At 37.6% G+C, this 15,602-nt stretch overlaps 2 long non-coding RNA genes across 3 annotated transcripts in view; both read left to right on the forward strand.

Moving 5' to 3' along the window:
* Positions 1-333, forward strand: part of LOC108444695 — a 3,449-nt gene extending 3,116 nt beyond the window's left edge. The window contains exon 3 of the long non-coding RNA XR_001859331.1: positions 1-333. This exon is cut by the window's left edge and continues 777 nt beyond it. This is a non-coding gene — a long non-coding RNA (uncharacterized LOC108444695).
* The window catches only part of LOC108444694, a 216,227-nt gene that overhangs the window by 112,564 nt on the left and 88,061 nt on the right, over positions 1-15,602 (forward strand). The gene's annotated exons all lie outside the window — the stretch shown is intronic.

Here is a 15,602-nt window from a genome sequence, read left to right on the forward strand (position 1 = left end):
AAGAGTGCACTGGATTGCTCTGTGTTGAAAATTGGACTTGTGGTGACAGAAACTTGGAGCAGAGCTGATGTAATAGGGAGGCCATAATGTAATTATAACTGCTGAACATGTGTCATACCAAGTTAAATGAAACATTAATGAATCAAAACAGGTGATGGAGTGTTGCTCTTTCAGCAGATAGAGGTGTTTTCAAGGTCAAATTGTCATTAATCTAATAATCTGTAAACTGTATATGCTTCAAATTATAAGCAAAATCATCTTTAATGGGTTTTTTAGTGTATTTCTTGTCCTGTACCAAAGGGGTGACAAAAACAGAAGATGCTGTTCTCGGTGTAATGTTGTTTATGCCTCTGTTATTATATTTCTCTTATACCTAATATGATATACGTGTTCCTAACACTTTTCAGTCAGGTGTGAGCTTTGGATCCCTGTGCTCTGAGGAGGCTGAACACAAGCCAAGAGGTGTGTAGACATATGAGTATAGCATGGAGCCAAACTAATAAGCGTTGCTGAGAGAGTGAATACAGCCAGTAAATGGCTTCAAGTCAGCTTGAGCCATGTACAAAACAAGCTCACTCCTGCTCAGAGCAGAAGTAAGCACGTGGTGATACCCTGAGTTATATTTTGTGTAAATTCTCTCCGTCTATTATGACTCTGCACCAAATGAAAACCATCCCTTACCTCAACTGGTTCCTTGTTTAAGTTCTGTTCGTGGATGAAGTTCCTGCTTTTTGATTCTGGTGGGACTCTGTGTTCAGAAGGTAAATAAAGGCCTCTGTTCCAGATCATGTGACAGTCCAGGACACAACCACACAAATGGTACTTGGCTGCTTGAACATGACAGTATCTATGTCCATAGCAAGTCCTGAGCACTTAAAGAAACCTATCACCTTGTTGGGGTTTTTTGTAGTTTTATTAATGATACATTCAGTATTTTTATGAGCAGCCTTGGTTGAGAAGTCAAAATGAGACCCCCATGGCACAAAAAAATATATATCCATTTTGAGAAAAGAAATCCTTTTTTGAATTTTTCAGTCCTCTGATTCCTGCCATGACTAAAAAAATCTGTTTATTTCACATTAGTCTTGCTTCTCATAAGCTTCTCATTTATCCTCATGCTGTTAAAAAATGAAGCAAAGATTTCTTTGAAAGGGTCTAGCTGAGGCCATTTCTGAGTTTCTATTAAAAAATGGGATTTTAATGCCTAAATCAAATTGGGTCTTTTGACAATGTCAAAGTATGTCATACTTTGATTTTTTTTTTTAAATTCTTAATTTTTTTTCTTAATATGGCCAATGAATATTAAAAAAATGGAACTTTACAGCAGATTCCTTGCTAAATGGTTCTTCTGTATTGTTTTTTGTCTTTTCTTTTTCCATAAAAGATTTGAGGGTTGAACTCATTTTCTTTAAGTTCTTGGACTTTACCTCATTTTCCTTCTGTCCTATTACTTAAGGGAGGCAGGTTTTCCTTTGGGAAAGTCAAATAGCAGTAAAACTGCAAGCCCTCAGGAGAGCTGCTAGGAACCAGATCCATGCCAGCTCTATTCATAGCATGTCCTGTCTCCCAGCGCTGCATTTTGGCAGAGGATCTCCAGGAGGCTGAGCACCTCCCAAGCATGACTTTGTGAGGAACACCTGAGGTAGGAGGAACTGTTCACATACTCTTTCTAAACCTTCCCTGTTCACCACCCTTTTTTCTGCTTCTCTTCCTGTCTGTGTTTTGGTGAAACATATGATAAACTGTGCAGCTCGCTGCCTTCCTTTTGTGGCCACTCTGAATGGATGAACAGAAGGGTAGTAGCACTTGTCTTCAGCAGATCAATTCTGATTTGTTAAGTTGCTTCCAAGTACATTTCATAGAATCATAGAATTATAGAATGGGTGGGTTGGAAGAGACCTTAAAGATCATCCAGTTCCAACCCCCCTTTCGCTAGCTTGGGTTGCTCAGAGCTCTATCCAACCTGGCCTTGAACACTTCCAGGAATAGGGCATCCACAACTTCTCTGGGCAACTTTTTCCAGCCTCACGACCCTCACAATGAGGAATTTTTTTCTAATATCTGATCTAAACCTGCCCTCTTTCATTTTGAAGCCATTCCCCCTTGTCCCGTTACCACATGCCCTTGTAAATAGTCTCTCTCCATCTTTCACGGAGGCAAGGCAATTTGCAAGACAAGTATTTTTTTCTTTCCACAAAGTTCAAATTTGGCCTGAGTCATTTGCATCTGGGTATTACTGAAATAAAATATTTCCCTTTCAGAATCACAGAATCATGGAATGTGTCAGGGAAGTCAAACTTTCCTGAAAGGAAATGTTCACAGAGGAGACATCACTCCTTGGATCACAAAGAACACAAAGTATTCTTTGTGTCATTTGGCATCCTTGGCTCTTGAAATGTCTGGTAGAGAGAGAGAGAGTTAAATATTGCTGCTGTGGTATATACTATAAGCCATCTGCCATCACAGTCAGGTGAGAATTTTTTTTAGATGGAATCCCTGATTTTTTTTTTCCATGAAGATTTTATTTAAAGCCACATCCATCTTATTGCAAAGTGAATAGTGCTTATTGTGCTGGAATCATGCATTAATAATCTGTAGTGTATGGTCTTCCAGCACTACATCTGCTCTAGTCATCCTCACTATGGAGGCTTGACACCCCTGCACTTTCTTGTGTGGCTGGTCAGTTAACCAGATCTAAGGATCATGGATATTTATTATGGTTGCCAATCTGAGGCTGAATTTCACCTTTGAGAGTCATAGGAAGTTTCATTGCACGTTTTATTTATCACAGTGTAATATTGGAAGAGAATGGCTAAGCGCTATAATGCTCAAGATGACATTCTCAAGGAAAACTTGTTACCTTACAAGGGATAAATTGTCTAGAACATTTCATTAAGAAGGCTTTTTGCAATACTCAGAAGTTGTACATGTTCAGGGCAAGTCATTGTCTCTCCAAGGTGTAAACTACCACTTTCTTAGTGGGGGAATATAAAATAATCCTGTAACATGGAGCAGGTCTGATCAAAAATGTTATGTTGTCAACATTGAAATGTTCTGTGGGAATATAGAAAATCTGTAGAGATATTGTGGGGAAAAAAGCATTTTAGTTTCAGACTGGGCCACTGGAACTTTTGAATTTGAAGCAATATTTTGTGTCAAGATGTATTAGACTTTGGACTGTTAACCATCATCTATGATTTAAAAAGTCAAGATTAGACTAAAGGATTTTAGTTTTATAGAAGCAGAACATAACCCTAACACAAAATTAATTTCCCTCATAAATTTTTACTTAAGTGGGATTAAATAAATGAGACCTCTTGTTCTGACTGCATAGAAGACATAATACGAAGAGGAATGTGAACTAGAGTTGGAACATACAGGGTCTCATCCAGAAGATGTTGAAATTTTGCCTTTAGAAATCTCTCATTCTTGGTGCTTCCTGAGACAAAAGTACCTCGACACCCTTGCAAAAAGTTGGTGACTGTATGAGATTCATCAGTATCTTGACTCACCAGTATGTTGTTATCGATTCAGAATCAAAACTGATCTAAGAAAATATGATATATGCTCCAAAACGGAAATTCCAAGCTTTAAAACAAACTTTAAAGAATCTCCTGATTCTGCTTTTCTCCAAATTTCTTTTCTTGTATTCAGCCAGCCATCCAAGGAATATCCCACTCTTTGGTACGTATCATGGTAAAATTTGTATTTGTGTCTTTATAATCATGAAGAATTGCCTGTGTCCGTGGAGGTGCTCCCAGGGTACCATTGTTATGTTACTTGTATGGCATCATGGGAATAAGAATTATGTGTAGAATTAAAATTAAAAGTGCAGCAGGGCTTCTTTCACTGACAGCAGTGGCAGGTTTTCTGTAAAGCACTTCTATAATAGCAGGGTTTCTTGCATGTTTCCCATCATTTCCCATACAGATCCTATGCTGGTTGTTAAACATAACCTCACATGTAGCAGGCCTGCTGTACTATGTCTCTTATCTACCAGTGACCCTTAATCAATCCCTGTAAAATCTATCCAGTTCATACAAGTAAACAAAGTACCAGGAAAAATTTGGATGTCTTGTCCTCTGCTATTATTTTTTACCCCATATTTAGATGTTGAGTTATAATTTTGATGGAAGGATTCCTTCAAATATGTTGAACTGTGTAATGTAATTCACAAGAAATTGCAATTGAGTTATCACCTTTTACTGATGGCCAAAAAAAAAAAAAAAAAATTGCTCAGATCAGCTATTTGAGGTTAATGTGCCTGAAACACTATTCAAATTTCTCTGGTTGGGTTGTAGAGTGATTAGGTTCTCATGATTTGGTCACACAGATTTTTAAATTCCTCTCTCCAGTAATCTATTTACTATGGTCTGAATCCTGCACATTTTGCTCTGGGGCACTGAGGCAGAATAATATCCTTTAACACGTCTGAGGATAGAAGAAAATTAAGTCTTTGGGGCCATGTGAAGGTAGGCTTGGGTAATGTGTCCACATGGACCATGCTAATCTACTGCTTGGAGGAGGAACTCAGTTCTTAATATTGTAATATTGCCTTCATTCTTGCAATGGCCCTTTCTACCAAGTGTCAGATCTTGAAGGCACATATGTCTTTTTTAAGGAAAAGTGCATTTCAGAGGCACTGGCACATTCCCAAAGTCAAGGCTGCTTTTTCTTCCAGTTCCACACATCTTTTCACAGGAAGCACAAATTCTTTGTGGTACAGATGCTGGAGTTGTGTGCATTGTCAACATTTTCTGGCACCATAGTCCCTGTATGATGGAGTCAAAATCTGGTATTTCACTTTGCTTATCTCTGTACAAACACAAAAATGGTTCCTGCTGTAGGGATTTTACAATAAAAACATTAAAAATTAAAAAAAAAAAAATTAGATAATGGTTGAATTCAGGAACGGGAGACAAAGAGAGATACTAGCACTTTCAGGGCAGCTGAGACCTTGCATTTATCAGGTTCCATGGGCATCACACAAGTGAGTTTTAAGACCAGGAAGATGAATAAAGAGGTGGCTTTACAGATGATAATAAGGTACTCCTTTGAGGCCCATCTTCGTCCTTTCTACATTTTGAAATGCACATCTTCCTCCTTTCTTGTGTACCCTTTATAGCCTGAGCAGAGAAGAAAGAGGGAGAGGTGCAGTTTTCAGTCCATAAGAAGATGGAGACTTGTCTCAGGTATTGATTAGGGGTCAGTGTTACATTTCACTGAGCTTCTGTTTGCATATGAGATTACCCAGAGATGAAAAGTGGGCAGAAGTAAAAGGCCCCCAGTAGGATGCTGGAAGAGGATAAAGGAGGGTTTGCCAAGGAGTATACTGTAGGAATTATTAGAAAAGTAGGAAGAAAAGTGCAAAAGAAGAGGGTCACTGAGGCCAAAAGAGAATAGTTTCAGAAGCAGTGCGATACAGTGCTTCAAAGGCAGGTAAGAGGGCAGTGAGGATGAGAAGGAGACATTGCCCTAGCTGTCCTCTTGTAAGAGAGAAGTCATTTGAAACTGCGACAAATAATTTCATTGCTCTGTAAGAAGCATGATGGTATTTTTGATGGGATTGTAAAAAGTGTAATCATCAAGTTCACAGATAAAAGGAGACTGCAGACAGAAACCACAGCCTTAGCATTGCCAATGGTGCAACAGTGAGAATATTTAGTGAAACACAATGGTTTTTGTTGATTTATGAGTTAGATGAAGTTTTCTTTCACCCATTAACTTCTATTTACTGTATTTCCCTGAATTTTCTCTGAATTCAAAGTACTTATATTTCTTAGTGCAGGTCTGTGTATTTTTTTGTTATTTGTTTGTTTACCTTGCCAATTTAGAAAATGCAAATAGACTATAAGCTACTGTGGCATTTAAATGAGACACATGTTTACCTGAACCTTAATTTGATAGTAAGGTTTTTTCAGTTGTTTGAAGAACCAATGCCAAAATTACTCTTGCAAATCAGCAAGATTCCACTCTGATGCAATTGCTGTCTAGTATTTTCTATACTCCTCCGAGCCTTATTAAAAAATTGTCTTATCAGTCTTTCTCTAGATTTCCCTGAAACCACCATTGTTCAAAGCATATTTATTCCATTTCCTCATCCTTTGTTTATTACTATTTTTCCACTATTCTGTTAGACATATACATTTCCCTCATAGGATACATACGTTGGAATATGTTAGCTGGGTTTTTACTGTGATGTCTTGTGTTGCATGTCTTTGTAAAATGCCTTTATTTTAAAATTTGCCTGTATCATATGCTTTTGAGTTGGGAATGTAGACCTAAACATTCTAAAGAGTTCTAAAGGGTTTCCATTGTTGCAGGTTTTCATTCACACCCCGGGGATGGCACAACACAGGAAATAAAGCCCTGGGTTTATTTATGTATTCCAGTTTTTCTAGGGCTTCATCTTGGCTCAAGGTGCAGTCGTTAAGGGAGCTAGTTTCCCACAAACCTGTGTACTGCTCCTTAAAGAGGGAAGTAAACCAGCCCTCTGTAACCTCACTATTGCATGTGGTAAATCTCTGACCCCTCCCAATCCATCAGCATTCCCCTTGGAATCCTCAATTGTAGCCTCCTTAGCATTGTCTAGGCTGCAGAACTGCACCTTAAAGTGTGTTATACCTATAATATTTACAGTTTATATAATTTAAACTGGACAAGTATCTGGTTCCAGGGAGAAAGCATGAAGAACTTTCCCCTCAGGAGTGCCTACTCTTTCACTGCAGCAGGGACTTAGCTAATAAAGTTTTTATATTAAGGGAGTTATAATTTGCTAGCAGGATCTCAACAGTTGTCTTTAGAGTAAGACAATATGCCTTTCCCCTCCCTACCGGGCCTAATTCCCTGGTAACCTTATTGAAAATGTGCATGGGCTACAAAACTAAAGATTAACTGTCCAGGGACCTGCTTCCTGGAGCTTATTTGAAGATTAAATCAAATGGCAGGCAATATATATTTGGTAATTCAGCTTTGTTTCAGACTTTTCCAATCTAGTGGCAAGTATAATAGAAGAATCTGACACTCAGAAGCACTAAATGGGTTTTTCTTTTTTTTTTTCTTTTTTATTTTTTTTAAATTTGAAAATGTCTGGTATTTCTGTCCCTAGAAAAATTAGAATTAATGATTTATTTCCTCACGTCTGAGGATTCTGTTCTTTTATTTTTGAACATGAAGCTAAGCAATTTTAATTACAGATGATGTGAACAATTTTTCTCTTTTTGTGACATACTGCTCTTTCTTTTTATTCTACGTAACAAATACCAGCAGAAGAGTTTTCAGAGAAGCAATAAAATATCTACTGTAGCATTACAGCATTCATTTAACCAGAAAAGGAAACACACATATTGTTTTTTAATTCAGTGTTTAGACTATGTATTAGTTAAACAAATTTCTATTCAGCAAATTGGATTGAGATGGATGGATATGTTATGCTGTTTTAAAAAACTGTATTTAGAAGGCACATTCAAAGACACTGAAGTGCGATTTGTCCTAGTAGCAGACATCTGAAGAACAAGTGACATTCTTACACAAAATCTATATTGGTGATGTATTTAATTACAGAGTTGATTGAAATTGACAGCTTCAGTGACCTATGAGTGCACTGTTACTGACTGATGGATGCTTCAAATCTGGTTACTTTTAAACCAATTCACATACTGTTCAATAATATCCTGTCAAACTGCAAACTGCAGTTTTGCATGTATATGGACTAGGCAGAGAACATTTTAATTAACATAAGGTAGAGATGAATGATGCTTAAAAGTTGATGTAATTTTAAAAAATATGATCATCATGATTTGAATAGGAGATAAAGAACTCTCAATGTTATTCAGAGTGGCTGCATTCCTTAAGAAACATATATTTTACTCTCATGCTCACTCATATCAGCCCCAGACCTTTCAACACAGATTAGCTCTCCAGGCTCTTCTGCACATATGCAGGCAGTTCCTCATTAGAAGCTAGAGAGAGTCATTAAGAAAATGGTGCCTCACCTTTCTGCTAAAAGGAGACCTGCTAAAGGAGACTCCTGAACTTTTGTAGCCAACTTCAGTGCAGAGACTGAGTCCTGTAGAACCATGAGATGGCTCCAGTGGCCATTTTTCCCAGCCTTCCCGGAGCATTAGTCACAGTCTCAACCACAGCATCTTCTTCTTTGCCCCTCTGCCTCCTTTGCTTCCACTACTCTGCAGTTCTGGGAGGCTAGGTCATGCTTGTCTCAAGCTGTTGAATGATGTCTTGAGTCTCAGTGGACAGTCAGCTATTTCTTAGCAATTTATAGAAACAAAGCTTATCTTCTGGAAGAGTAACCACCAAGGTATGAGATTCTGGCGGAAGAGTTCATGTTCTGATCTGAAGAGAAGTAAATGGCAAAAGGATGAGCAGGTACCTGAGATGTGAAAACAGCAGGTAGCCTCACAACCTCATTTAGTTAATTTGTACCTATATCACAGAATCATATCCTGTCAGTAATGGTAGCAATAAAAAACATAAGCAAGCTTTCCCTCTTCCTGGGTTTGTCAAAGTGATCGATGTCTTCCTTACTGCCAAATTATACTGTGATAACTATGTATGTGATTTAAAACAGGAGCAACGTTAAGGCTCCAGGATATGGTCTGGTTGACATGGTGGTGTTGGCTCATAGGCCGGACTCAGTGATCTCAGAGGTCTTTTCCAGCCTCATTAATTCTGTGTGAAATACGTCAGCTCACCTATCCAGTGGCATCACTAACCCGTGGAGCAAACGGAGAACTACCTGAAGAATCATCTTTCTATTGATCATAGATGCATTTTCTGAAAGAGCAGTAAAGGTTACGAAGCCCACGTGAAACAAATATGATCTGGGTAAAAGCATCAGGCTGAGAAAAGAATTTTCAGCGAAGAGTAAGCTCCTTAAATAAACCATAGGCTTTCTGCCTTTGAAGGTGCTTTCTTAGGGTAGCTAAAGTTATTAGATTTGTACATAAGGGATGAAAAAACCAGAATCCCCATAGCCAAAATCTACATTTAAAGGAAGAGTGAAATGCTTCCAATTTACAAAAAAAAAAAAAAAAAAAAAATCCAGTCCAAGAACTTTTGTAAAACTTTTGCACATAATACCTTTTTTTTAAGTGTAGTAACTTTTGTATACAATAAGTTTAAAATGTTCTTTTTCTTTGTTCACTCTTGCATCTGCTTCCTCAGCACAGTTTTGCATTTTAATCATGTAAGTAGAAGTAACAGATTTCACACTACACCCTGGAAAACATCTTTACACTCTCTGAGATGGGGTAAGTAACAGAATATAGAAATATTAAAATTCTTACACTTATCAGTGCAAGCAAACCTACTTTGTCATCAACAAGGATTGTGAAAATATCCTTTGAGTGGAAAAAACTAAGATCAAATAAGAGTATTTAGCATTAGAACAAGTTCAGGAGGTGACGATGCTGCAGTATTTTCACATCTTGTATCAGTTATAGCTGATATGTAATTCACGATGGAATGGAACTTGTTATAGACCAACTGAAGGATTTATCCCTTTTCTTTGTGGCCTGAACTGAGTTCTAAATTGTCACAGGGGATAATTTAAATTAGAAGTTAATCTTTACATGCCTTGATTCATGGTTCATGTGCACCTAAAAGCTGTATGATAGCTTGAATCTAAGCATATTTTCTCTGTTTCTTCATTGTGTTAAGTGCTGGTATCCAAGACTAATTTTGGCTTGACCTGGTTCATTCAGTTTTATACAGCTCCCTTTGCAGTGAAGGCTACAAAATGTTTATATTTTTGCCCATGCATGAATGACCTAAGTGGAACATCTTAGATGGAGCATCTATGCTAATTGCTTAACAATTGCTTTGTAGTATAAGACACCTGTTCTGCTGTTTGTAACTTTTTCAGACTCCAGAAATGTTTGGCTGAAATTTTCTGGGTTGAATATCTGCCTCAGGCTGAATAGGATAAAAGAGTTCAACTGTTTCTAAGAACAAGATTAAGAAAAATAAACCTTGTTTTCTCATGTTAAAAACCATTGTTTGAACGGGTTTAAGATAAAACCTTGCTAATGTCTGTGTTTTAATGACAGCAGGAGCTGGGCAGTGAGATCTCTGAGTCAACAAGAAAAGTTAGAAATTCAAAGCACAGATGTTGCTCCGTTCTCTCCATGCCTTGCTTCATTCAGTCTGAATTCAGTCTGCCAAGCATTCAGACCTACTGTCCTTTCTCAATGTTCCCATGCTTAGGTATTCAAAACTCCTAGGAAACGCTGGACCTGAACTAATTTTTTGCATTTATCTTTTCCCAGCAATCTAACAAAGATGAGTTAAAGCAATTCTAGCTGCAATAGTCAAATATTAAGCCAACTCTCGATTTTTTTCTTGTCAGCTTGTTCACTTGGCTGTAAGTGTAGCATTAGAATAATCTCTGCACATCAGGAAAAGAAATATAATGACGTGGGTATTACACAAAATTTGAACTGAATAGCAGACTCAATGCAATTTTAGTAGTTTTTCTCTTCATTCTCAACTTTTCTATTTTCCTCTCTAGCATTTCTGGATAGACATTCCAAGACTATCAATATGAATAGGATGTAACAACAGCCATCTGCAGGTCAGATAAACCCATCCATCAGCATATCAGCAAGTGGACCTAAAATATTTATAGAACTCTTATTCATGAGAGAAAGAAAACGTTAATTGGTGATTAACATAAGAAGGTAATAATGAACTCAAATCTGTGTAGTGCAGTTTTGTTATTACTCATTTTCTGCAGGCAAGATAAGAAAACAAAATGAACAAATTAGTTTTCATTTGCCAGAAGAGCTATTTTGTGTAGATTACTGATGAAATGTATTTTGAAATCTGATGCATCTGTACATATCAAGATTCATTTCTCTGATCTAGTGAAATATCACAGATACTTCCCAAAAAGGGAGCTTTATAACAAACAGTAAAATCTATATCAATCACTGTGTATTCATAATAACTCATAGCCCTGATACTTAATTACAGCTAAATATAATTTCTGACTTGAAACATTTTCAGCATAGCACTCAGCATATTCCTAACTTAAAATGCAGTTTTTTGTATTAAAAGTTCAAATTCTTTAATGGATTTGAGTCTGTCATGAAGTTGTCTATATAGTCAGCAATTACTGTATGTAAAAGTATGAAAATAAGTTTGATTTCTGCAAAACAAGCAACTCTCTTGGAAAAAAGGTAGTGCTCCTTTAAGTAGTCTTCTTCAGAAAAAGAAAAGCTGAAGTGCCATAAAAATTATATCCATTGCTTGTCCTCTCCTAGTTTAATTTCATTTTAACTTAAATAAACATTTCTTTACATTTAGCAACATTGGAAAAGGCTGTTCTTACTCATTTTGTATGATTAAAACTACATTAGCAATATAGATGTATTAATTTACAGATACAGATACTAATTGCTTAAATATTGAGTTCAAAACTAGACACTAGTACTATGAAGGGATAATTGGTTCTTGCAGTAGAAAAAAAAACTATAATAAAGAACTTGAAAGTGCTGTCACATTTCACATAACAAGCAAAATCTCAGAATATTTGAAAAATATTCTGAAAGAAAATGTCTTGGGGCTTTCTTAATGAGAATGAATGTGGTTTGAAAAGATCAAATAATATTCACATATGTCAAATACAGGTTCTAATAACAGTTAGAGATAATGAATAAAATTAAAGTAGGTCATTTTTAGTCACTTAGGATCCAATAGGAGGCACACCTCTTCCTAACTGCTTGTTAAAATATAATTAGAAGCATTTGCTGTATTTACAAAAAAATCTATATCAAAGATTTAAAAAATTAAAATGTGATATTTTACCATTCTTTAATTTTCTGTTTTTGTTTTATTAGCATTTGAGTATTAAATGGCATATAAATATGTTAATATTGTAATAACTGGCATAGCACAGTGATAACCATAAGTAATATGGCAGCTATAAATATTCTGATAGGAGAGGTGGGGTTTTTCCTCTCATCCTGAATAGGATGGCTTTAGCTACCCACAATTATCTACAAATATATGAAAGTGAACATACAGAATTATGGAAAGAAAGAAAAATCCAAATTACAGCATTCTTTGGAAGCCAAATATTGAATTTTTTGCTGAAAGCGTGTGGAAATTCTTAAGAGGAAAAAAAATTGGGGTGAGAAATCTGATATTGTCTCAGCTGAGTCGCAGTTTTCTCAGTTCAGGTGAATTTGACAGATGCTCAGCACATTTCAGCACTGGTTGTGCACTGGTCATTTGTCCATCACAGCGACCGAGAGAAACTCAAAGGTTTGTCAGCCTGCTTGTTTTAGATCTCAAATTGGATCCAACCACCTTAAAGTGGATCCAACCAATTGAAACCAGATCAAACCAGATCCAGGTTGATGCTCTGTGATCAAAGATGTCCCAGCTCTTCCAAAAATTAGCCTTCCCTGCAGTTTAGGCTTTTACTGAGGGAGTTACATACAAAATGGACATTAAGTTAATAATGTTTTTCCATTTTACTATCCTGTAGACAAACTGATATTCTTACCACTGCACAAATCCTTGCATTTTGCACTATCCACCTCTGGTCTGTATAGTAGAACACTAACTTTAAAATCAGCACTTTTATTTATTTATTTACTCTTTCACAAGCAGCGTAAGCTGCTCTTAAAGTCCTCTTAATGACACAGAACCTTTTACACCGTTCTTTTGCTAATGTATTCTTCAAGGGAAGACTTGCATGTTTGAAGATTACTCTCAGACATAATGAAGAAACGACAGATAGCCCGTTGGCTTAGAAAAGAGTCATTCACATCCATTCATTTATGCATATCCCACTCACATGCTGGTAGTGTTTTGTGACATGCATTTCTATCCCCTTAACCCCGCAGTTATCAGGCACCCTGTGTAAGGCAGGCATTAAAGCAAGAACATCACCCATGACACCTAGTTAGTTGGTTAGAGACAAAGTCATTTCTTCTTATCTCCGCAGGAAGCCACACTACTTTGAGCCCAAAGCTTCTTGGTTCAATTTCTTGCTAGAATTGATTCCTTATAAATATGAATTACTCTTCATTTGATCTTTTCTCATTTGTGGGCAGGGTAGCAGTGCCCCACAGATCTGTGTGTGGAGGGTCCACATAGGTTTTCAGTGTTTTCTCTGTGGAAAACTAGAAATAGGGATTGGGTGCTTCTCTACCTGAGACTTTGGAGGGTGCACTTTGTTTGACACAACCTCACTGGAGTGGGGACTTAAAAGCTTAGGGCAGCAAAGGGAGGAATATGTCAGATATACATTAAGCCCCCTCTCATCCTATAGAAATTCATCACAGACCCCAGGGAGAATCTTTAAAGGTAGATCTCTGACTTGAGCTGGGGTCCTCTTCTGTGAATCATCAATGCACTGTCATTCCCCAGGTATACAGGATTAGACAGGAGGTAAACAGAGCTGTAAAACACATGAAATTTGTGAAACTGTAATGTAGATCCTACATTTTCAGGAAGAAACAAAACAATTATCTGCTCATGACCAAGAGAGGAACCAAGACATTCTCTTCTTAGTCACCTTCCATGGGTTTAAGAGCAACAGACTGACAGAGCCCTTGGCCAGTATTTTAATGTACAGCTTTGGGCTTTATTTTTATTCTGGACATCATGTGTGTGTGGCCATACCTGTTAAACCACTCTGTGTGTGTCTCAGTGACTCAATGTGTCTCATTGTCACTCAGGTGTTCATAGGTATCATCTCATAAATGTGAGATTCTGGCTTTCAATGAGCTACAGTGCCACAAAATGGCAGAGCTCTGGGGATCTCATTCAACTCCCCTGATCAAAATACAGTCAGCTGGAGTAGTTTGCTCTGGACTGTTTTCAGGTGAGTTTTGAACACCTCCAGAGATAAAGGATCTCCAGCCTCTTTTGACAACCTCTTCCCAGTCACCCCCACTTTTTTTTCTTATTTTCAAGTAGATGTTACTGTAGTTCACCTTGTACACATTGGCTCTTGGCCAGTCACTAGGTACTAAAGAAAGGACTGAGTCTCCTTTCAGTATTTACATGCATCTGCTTGTTTTCCTGTGCACTAGGATGCACTGTTCCTGAACTTGCAGAAGACAATCCTCCATAATTCACCAGTTCTTCTGGAACTCTGCTCCATGACCGTATCACAAGGGATTCTTCCAATCAGGTCCCTGAACAGGGCAATTTGCCCTTCTGAATTGCAGGGTTCCTCTTTGGCCTTGTCCCTCTTCTCTCATGAGCCTGAACTCCACCATCTCATAGCTCCAAATGACTCATCATCCCAGACATTTCTGTGCTCCCGATGGGACCACGGCTCTACATGTGCATGAAAATCTCTAATCCCTGCTGTTTGCATCCTGTGACTCATGTGTTATTTACAGTTACCTGGAGATGCTGCCAGTCCTGCTGACTTCACAGAAAAGTTCCCATAGTGCTGCCCTATCAGCGTTGCTTTATGTGCCTCTTCCGGTGCTGCTTTGCTGATTAAAAGGTCTCCAACGGTGTAGTTGCATTTTATATGATGTTTGAAAACAATTGCCTGATATCTGATTAGTCGTGATCATGCAAACAGATTTCTAAACCATGAAAACTTTTTTGAAAAAGAATGGTATATGGCACTAAACAACATTCTCTGGAATGTTGTTTTTAAACAGCACGAGAGGTCTCCATTATAGAAGCAATTAGATCACTTTGAGCAATGAAATGATGCTGTATGTTGCCCTCCTTTTTGGTGAGAGGTAGGTATCTTTTTTGACTCCTTTGTGGTTCTGTTTTTCTTTTTTTATTGTATGCCCCATATTTTGGCCAACATTTCTACTACTTCTCACTATACTGATATTTTGACTATGTGTGATCTATTGCTGAGGGTATAATGAGAGTGAAGTTTGCCAACACAGTCACTCCGTTATCTAAGTCATTGCTCCATAAAGTGCTTTGAGATACCTTGAATATGAAAGGCCATATATCTCTATAAATTCTGTTTTATTCTGTAGGGTGCCCAAGCTGTGCCGATCCATATTCAGTGTTCTGGGTGATGGGAAGACAATGGAAGGGGGAAGAGGAAAAGCACCATTCTTAACTGTATTACACTGGCCTTTCTTTCTTCACTACAAAACTATTTTTGGATGTTTGACATTCACTTTCAAAATTGTTTCAGTAGAGTTATAACTCTGCAATTAAACATGGCAAAGAACTCCTTATAAGTAACAAGTCTTACAGGACTGCTATCAAAACAGCAGTTTCTGGCTTCTAGAGCTAAAAGCCATATTTTAAATTTTGGTGTCATGCATGTCGTATTTACTGTACTACCAGAACTTTTCATTGGTGATACTGAGCGGCTCCTTTTACTCTTCCCGAATACTGCTGAGGCCTGGAAGCAGTTGCACTATTCTCTCCGTCCTCTTGATTTCTCCAATCACCTTTTTGGGGCATATTAAACTGTAATTATGTTCATTTTCTATGAGTCTTAAATGTGTTACAGGCTCTTTAAAGGTGTTTTGTGGGTGTTGGATTGTAGACATGGGACAGATGTTCTACAAGCCTTTCTGATTAACATCCCTCTGTTGCATACAAGACCAGAAGAGCAAGAGATGTCTCATACT

The sequence above is a fragment of the Corvus brachyrhynchos genome, unplaced genomic scaffold (assembly GCF_000691975.1).
Source record: "Corvus brachyrhynchos isolate BGI_N302 unplaced genomic scaffold, ASM69197v1 scaffold191, whole genome shotgun sequence".
NCBI classification, from domain to species: Eukaryota; Metazoa; Chordata; class Aves; order Passeriformes; family Corvidae; genus Corvus; species Corvus brachyrhynchos.